Source organism: Lissotriton helveticus, chromosome 8 (assembly GCF_964261635.1).
Source record: "Lissotriton helveticus chromosome 8, aLisHel1.1, whole genome shotgun sequence".
Lineage (NCBI taxonomy): Eukaryota > Metazoa > Chordata > Amphibia > Caudata > Salamandridae > Lissotriton > Lissotriton helveticus.
Genome location: NC_136069.1, coordinates 1,598,153,730 through 1,598,162,286, shown reverse-complemented (window position 1 = coordinate 1,598,162,286; position 8,557 = coordinate 1,598,153,730).

Sequence of the window (8,557 nt, the reverse complement as noted above, 5' to 3'; positions counted from 1 at the left end):
GGAAACAATGGTTGATCTGGCCCACAGATACTAATAACTGTCAAGACAGATTCCTGAATAAAACACAGGGGTTCAAAATGACCAGGCCAGACCCTAGATATTCCCAAAGACAACACCCAGGGATAATAACAACCTACAGTGTGGGCAAATTGTGCCTTCAATGGCTTCAGACTTCCACACTGGCAGAAATTAAGCAACACCTAACTTTACTTACTGATGGTGCTGACTTGCGTGATTTCATAATGGGACCACGCAAACAGCGTCAAAAGCGTTTCATAGCAGCCTCTGTATATGCAGCATACAATGAGGCCTGGAAGGTTACTCAAATTGAAACAGCAGAGAGAATACGGGAAATTGACCGTATTAATTTGGAAAAATCACTTTCTGTAGTGGACAATGGGTTAATGACTCTGTCCTCCAGAATTTTTTCTTTGGACAGCATTGTGTCTTCAGCAATCGATATATTATCGCAAGACTTACTGTTGCTACAACACGGTCAGTCACAATTGCGTTCTATTGTACAGCTTGGCTGGACGTTACAAAATCTGCGTTCAGGCTATGTGCCTTGGCGTTTAATCAACACAACGTCACTATTCCAAATCTTTAACCTTACTGATAGACAAATCAGTATGGCGCAAAAGGGTGCTGATTATACAATCTTGAGCATTGAAAAACTAGAAAGATTACCAGTGACAATGTCAGAACGACCTGTCAGTGAATGGATAATCCACGGAATCATAAATATTCCAATCTCAACCTTCAGGTTTCAATACTGCCAAAAATATATACAGGCTGGCATGTACGAGAAATTGGGAAAGGGGTACATAAAAACAACATGGAACCTGCCCTATTCACATGCATGTGTCAGTAATAAAGGCCAGAAAGTGTTTCTTAGTGGCAACAATTGTGCGATGTCACTAAGCGGCACGCTTCTGTGTAACGGAATTAGTTTGCATGGAGCCTGTGAAGGGAATTCATACAACCTTTCATGTCACCAGCAAGGCGCACCTGCAACTGAGATAGAACCATTCTTTCAAAGACTCTATAATGGGAGTTACATTCTAATTGTAGACCGCAGATGTTGTAGTCTTACGCCGGGGACTCCTTATCTAGTAACTACGACTGCGAAGGTCAAGTGCTGTGGACGTTCTTTGTTCCCCAGCTCCTTCCCAGACAGGGAGGCAAGGGCATGGCCCAATTTGAAAATTACTTCTATTCGAATAGATACTTTAAGCAGAATGAAAACAGTACTTCTTCAGACGCCTACAAGGCTCTCGTCATCAAAAGAAACATATGATCTCCAAGTCGCAAGAACGACTGCAGAGATACATACATTATTATCAACTAATTCCCCCGTACATTTCGCGGAAATTCTGAGCGAAATCTTAAATATTTCTGATACCACTGGGGTCTCAAAGGTATTTAAGACAGTATTTTCGATGGCATTAACACCATTCAAAGCCATACTGGGTATTTTTCCAGATTTCGTCCATTCGATTTTTGGCGGACTTCCCCTGATCCTGGGACTAATTGCAGGAATCCTATTCTTAGTCCTTATTTTTCGTTATGGCAACCCATGTCACAGACCAAACTCTCGCGACAATGGAAGAAACTATCCTAGCCATTGGATACCGGGACCGGATATCAAAAATCCTGGGACTCTCCCGGCTTAGAGACCTGAACATGACTTGGTTTCTATCATTTCGACCAATGTGGCAAAGATGTGTTTTACCTGTATTAAGGTGTCTGCTATGCGGAGAAGAATGCGTGTTAGACACCTGTCTGACGCTACAATCGGATGCGCCAGTGGATGCAGATACATTGTTGGTTCCTACCAAGGTTCACGCTTTGTGCTGCCCTCAAAGGCTGCCAATCCTGATGACGGCATTCGTGGAAGCTTCACCACTACGATTGAAGAGTAGTGAAGTTCAAGATGAAAGCAGCATCGATCAGGTACGACCTTCTGTCAGCAATGCGAATCAGAATGTCAATGGAGACAATCATGCGCATGAATGCATGGTTACACCTATTTCCGACTTAGTGGAACTTTCCCATGAAGATGTTGACAGTTTTTTCGAAAGCCTAAATGATATGATGTTCTCTCCAGAACAGAAATAGAGACTTTTGAGCAAGCTCGCACACGGCGTTCCCTGAATTCGGCCTTCAACTTTAAAAATAAAGTCACATGAACATTATCGCTCCAGTTCACGGACAGCAGTTTTTTCAGCAGCCCCAAATATTTTTGCATATTTTTCGGGACACTATCTTCTGCTTAAAGTAAGAACTATTCTTAGAGAACTAAGGTTTCTAAATTTTAGATAGCTTATAGACATTAGCTGCCCGCTGGTAGGTTCATAAAGATATTTTATTATGTGATGAAATGGTCTCGAAACTTTTTTTCTGTATAGCCAGATTAAGAGCCATTTCATGTGTAATTCTCATATACCAAATAGCTATAATGTATACAAATGCGTGATTACTTTAGCATTATTATACAGCTTGAGTGCATACAATATATATGACTGCAATTTTTCGTATATTTGAAAATTTCGAAATGCATTTATGTATTTTGGGGTGGTAAGGTATACACTATACTCTATAGTATGTTGTACTATGTTATACTATGCATAGATTAGTAAATATGACCATAGTTAGCGTGGAGTGGGTGTCATGTATTCCTATAGGTTCTGAATCGATCCCCCTATTCCTGACCCTATTCTGGTTAAACTAACTATCAAGTTAACTAACAGTCAGCCCATGAGGCAAGAAAAACCCCCATGATGCAGATACCGTTATCTGACGCAGTCACACTACGGCACAGGAACGTGTTATCTGATTAGGTCATAACGCTTGAGATCTAATTAGACAAGCGATATTCCTCCAGCCCCTGATAAGGCATACGACGTTCTCATAACAAATCAAACCTATGACAACCTGGAAAATCCGTGCGGACATTGTTTTGATTTCACAGAGAACTTCAGTAGAAGAATGTGCTAACGAGCAAGTCGTATGACATCTTTATTGACGTATCTATGTCCATCCTTACGTCAATCTCGGCACCTTTAAGGTATAAATATTACCGATCTTGCCCTATGCAAACACACGCGTGGTGACGAGACGGAGCAGCCATACTTGCCGAAGCCCAGAAGCAGAGCAGACCCCGCTGGCAGCAGCCCCGCCTTCCTGACGCGCTGAGAGACGCGCTGCTTTCTCCTGCCGAGAATCCAGCCCCGGCGTTTCTGGGTAGCCCTCGCAGGCAGCCTGGAATATCGAGACCAGAGAAAGAGATACCATTCCTCATTCATCCTAACTTCCAGGTACAGAACTGAATAACCCCTCGCAGAGAATTCTTTAGTTATTCACTTGGCAAAAACAAACTTAACTTAAACTGTAACTTTCTATTCCCGTCCATGCATTAGACTTAGGTCAGGTACACGGGGTAGGCGTATTTAGAAACACCAGTTGAGTACGTTTAGTCAAATGTATATGTGTATGTAAATATATTTTAATCATTTTAAACATCATATGGCTTAGAAACCATATCAATATTTTTACAGTATTACTTTATACTATTGCTTTTAATGTATGCACTTTACTTAACTATAAGTATTGCAATAATATCGATCCATTTCTCATGTATGAGAAAAGAGACTGATCAATAAATAACACCTTTTTATTGAACACGCCCGTCTCTTCCTTTTCTCTACATTCTGATGAGACTAAGAATGCACGTACTGACTGAGTAAAATAATTTGCCTTTTGTTCACACGACTCTCGAGATTTACTCTTGATTAGGGGAGAGCAAAGTTGTCATGTTCTATGGTTGTCAGAAACTAAATCCCTTCTTGTCTAATCAGGGAAGTTAAGTCCTACTTGAACATTCGAGAAAGTTTCTAGCGAACTCTGAGCTAAGCTGGCAAACCCAAAACTTAAGTCTAGTATCGACAGTAGTAGACCTAGTTAACGTCTGGTCTAGGCCTTTACTGCTGTAGGTATTATTCCAATGCGCAGAGCCTATTGGGAAGATAGGAACTACACTACAATAGATGCGGTGTTGCGGAGGTGGAGTTTGCTCATGTGCCTACTGGGATGCAATTTTGAGAGAGTAAAGCGAGATAATGGGGGAGCAGATTATGCCAACATTCCATCTGGCGCTATTGGGTTACACTAAGGAGATCCCGAAGGCCCTTTGGAAGATGGGGATAGAACTCCTGCTAGCGAAGCGCAGAATAGCTATGCGATGGGCGAACAGGACCACTCCCCATGGTAAAGAAGTGGTATGTTGACATGACATTTTGGAATTCTCAGTCGGATGCATACAATGACTTAATGCCAGTTCGCAGCAGATTACGAGACATTTGGGGACTGTACCAAACATACCTGGCTGGGACTGAGAACGTTGTGGATGGGAATCGAAATTTGCCTAACTTACGTAACGGTAAGTTTCAATTCTATTAAGGACACGGAGGCGAGGATTATGCTTTTCTTTCCCCGCTATTTATTACAATACAAAAAACACAGCAGCCTCAGAAAAGCTTACAAAGAAAAATGCTTATACAACAACATATGGTAAAGCATTATCCATAAACACTATCAGAAAAAATGTCTCTGGGACTACAACTCCCATCATTCCAACGTGGTCGGTCTCCACACAGTCCTTCCATTATGTCCATAACCAATAGATAGGGAGTCCCTTCTTAGTGTTCCTCCTCTTTCTTCGCGCGAATTACACACTCATCTTACTGGTCTTGCTTGGAACCGTCATTTCCTAGCAGAAAAATAAAAACAGTGTAAGCATTGTAACGGAAGACACATATGCTTACAGCCAAATTTAAACATCAACAATGACCAATTCCAACTATGGGAGTTAACCATTAAAACCTGATTACTTACTGACATACGGGTGGGATGTCACTCAAAGATGTCCTGGGTGGGATAATCCTCGCCTCCGTGTCCTTAATAGAATTGAAACTTACTGTTACGTAAGTTAGGCAAATTTCGATTCTATGGCAGGACCGGATGCTCAGATTATACTAGTTCAAAGCTTACTTACCACCAAATGAGCAATGTCCACCACAGGCTTAAAGTAAAACCTCTTAAAGGTGGAATCCGAGGACCAGTCAGCAGCCCGCATTAAATCCTCCAAACGAGCCCCTACAGAGAAAGCCTTAGAGGCCATGGTCCCTCTGGCGGAATGAGCTCTGAAACGCTTGGCATCAATACCTGCCTCTTCCATGATCCAGCACACCCACCTGGCTATGGTGGGGGAAGAGACCGCATGGTGTGGTTTTCGTAAGGCAATCAACAATTGTCTCTCGCCCGGAGGGCGAATGTCCCAAGTCACATCTTCATAAGATTTTAGACATTGAACGACACATAATTTCGGAACGTCCACAAAAGCCGGGTACGAAATGGTTCTGGAAGCCGACTTCATGCTAAGGCCAATCGTGAAAGTGACCCCATCCGGCAAAAAAACACGTGCCGAGACATCCAAAGCACGCACATCCGACACTCTCCGGCAGGACACTAAGCATAAAAGCATCGCCAACTTTGCCGAGAGTTCCTTCAAGGACAGGTACCTATTAGGTTGCCAGGTTAGAAAAAGGTTCAACGCCACATTGACGTCCCAAAGGACGGAGTACCGCGGTTCCGGAGGCAATGACAACCGGATACCCCGCAGAAGCCTGCACACAAAAGGGTGTACCCCAACCGGTGAACCGTCAACCGGATGATGTGCCGCCGAGATAGCTGAACGCATAGCGTTAATTGTGCGGTACACAAACCCATCCATGGCCAGTTCCGCCAAGAAATTCAGGATGGGAACAACTCCCGCGACCAAGGGATCCAAGTCCCGTCGAAGACACCAACGTACCCACTTAGACCAAGCGGATTTGTAGCGCTTCGACGTACTGACTGCCCAGGCCTTGGACAAAAGCCCCTCAGCCGATCTCGAAAGGCCCAGGAGCGACCAACGTCTCCTGAAAGCCTCCATGCCATGAGGTGGAGAGAGCCCTGAACAATGAGATGATGTGGCTCTCGATCCGGATTGAGAAGCAGGTGAGGAAACTGAGGGAGTAGGATTGGAGAATCCCAAGAAAGTTCCAGACGAACTGGAAACCAAACTTGGTACCTCCAGAGAGGCGTCACCAGAACCAGCTCCACCATCTGCCGGCGAACCTGAGCCGCCGTCCGCACCACCATCGAAAGGGGGGAAACGCAAAGGGCCTATCCTGGATCCAGTCCTGGAGGAAAGCGTCCGTGGCTTCTGCCAGTGGATCCAGCCTCCAGCTGAAGAACCTCGGAAGTTGATTGTCCAAGCGAGACGCGAACAGGTCCACCGAGAAAGGACCCCACAGATCGTTCAGCCATCGAAAGACTTGAACATCCAACATACACAGACTGGAGTCCCGAAGGTATCTGGAGTGCCAGTCTGCTACCTGGTTGGCCTGGCCCGGCAAGTACTCTGCCGTCACAGATACGTGATGGTCCAGACAATAATCCCAGAACTCTTTCGCCAAATTCGCCAGAGCACGGGATCTCGAGCCCCCCAGATGGTTCATGTATCGAACCGCAGACACATTGTCCATCTTCAACAGTACACAAAACTTCACTGAGTCTCAGGTCCAGCAGCGTACTGCGAAAGAACCCGCCAGAAGGTCCAGACAGTTGCAACTTCTGTTCTTCTGATGACCAAGTGCCGCCTGTGGAAAAATCTCCACAGCGCGCCCCCCAACCAACCCTGATGGCGTCGGACTCGATAATGAGGTCCGGGATAGACCCGAAGATCGCCCGGCCATTCCATGCCTCCATGTGCGACAGCCACGACGTCATCTCTTCTTTCACCTCCTCGGAGAGGGGAACCATCTGATCGTAGGACAAGCCTCTGCGCAGATGGTAAGCCTTGAGGCGTTGAAGGGCCCTGTAATGAAGAGGGCCCGGGAAGATGGCCTGGATCGAAGATGACAGAAGGCCCACCACCCTGGCGACTTGCTGTAAAGACGTGTGGGACTTGGCTACTGTCTGCTGCAAGACGTGCCTGATTTTGGACAACTTCCGCGATAGAAGGCTGAGAGAAGCTTCGACGGAGTCTATGACGAAACCCAAGAATTTCACTTTCTTGGAAGGTACAAGAACCGACTTGGTACCGTTGATGATAAAACCGAGCTCCTGCAGTAGAGCCACTGTCCGGCGCAGCTGAGAAAGCAAACTGTGTGGACATTGCGCCATCAATAAGATGTCGTCCAAATAGACGATCAGCCGTATACCCTGCCCCCGTAGGTACTCCACCACGGGGTGCAACACTTTCGTGAAACACCACGGGGCCGAGGACAGACCGAACGGAAGGGCGGTGAATTCGAACACCCGCTCCCGCCAGAGAAACTGTAGGAAGCGGCGTTGCGGTGGATAGATCGGAACCACAAGGTAAGCATCCTTGAGGTCCAGCCTCACCAACCAATCCCGTGGGAGGAGGACATCCCGAAGAAGATGAATCCCCTCCATTTTGAAATGTCGGTAAATCAACCACCCGTTGAATTCCTTGAGGTTGATTACCGGCCGACGCCCGCCGACGGGCTTGTCGACCAAACACAGATTGCTGAGGAACCCTGAGGGGTGCCGAGTTGATTGACGAATGGCCCCTTTGCGGAGGAGCTCCGCAACCTCTTCGTCTATCAACTGAGCATCTGACGCCGAGAAGACTATGGGCCGTGGGGTACCCACCTGAGAGGGCTGGTTGAGAATTCGATATGGAACCCGCGGACGGTTTGCAACACCCAAGCATCCGCTGTAAGATCCTCCCATGCCCCCTTAAAGGTCGCTAGCCGACCGCCAATCTCTACCTGCTCGGCAGGGATAACACTCACCGTTTGAGTTGTTGGCGCCGGAATTCTTTCTGTAGCCTCGACCTCCGAAACGTTGCCCTCTTGTGGGGTAGAAGTTAGTGAAATTGGCTGAGGTGTTATACTGCCCTCGCCCGGAGCCTTAACTTTATAGTTGGCATTCTGCCCGCCACGGCCGGTCTCGCGGCTCCTACCACAACCGGCCCCTAGGGAGAAACGCTGTTGGAATACGCGCTTAATACTGGATTGGGCCTTATCCAGTGAAGTAAAGGTTGATACAAATTTGCCCAACTCCTTAATAAAAGGCTCCCCAAAGAACCGGCCTTGTGCAACTGCCCCCGCCTCCGAAGAGGCTAGGTCCCCTAGCTTCAGGTCAAGTTTGATTAGGAAAGACCTCCGGCGTTCGGTCGATAAGGCGCAGTTGGCGTTCGTTTTCTAAAAATATAATCACCCTCTGCGCCCAATTTGACAGGACGTCGGGAGAAATGGCAGCTCCTGTGACCTTGGCTTCCTCCGCCATATCAAGGATTTTGGTAATGGTCCCCACCGCGTCTAACATCTTATCCTGGCACGACCGCCAGGAGCGGTCAATGCCCTTACGAGGGTCCTTCATGAATTTCGCAAGAAAGATCGCCATCTTGGTATCCAAGTCCGGTGTCATGGCCACCTTGCCTTCCAACGTGGGCCTAGGGCACTCCCCACGTAGGCACCCCCTGGCC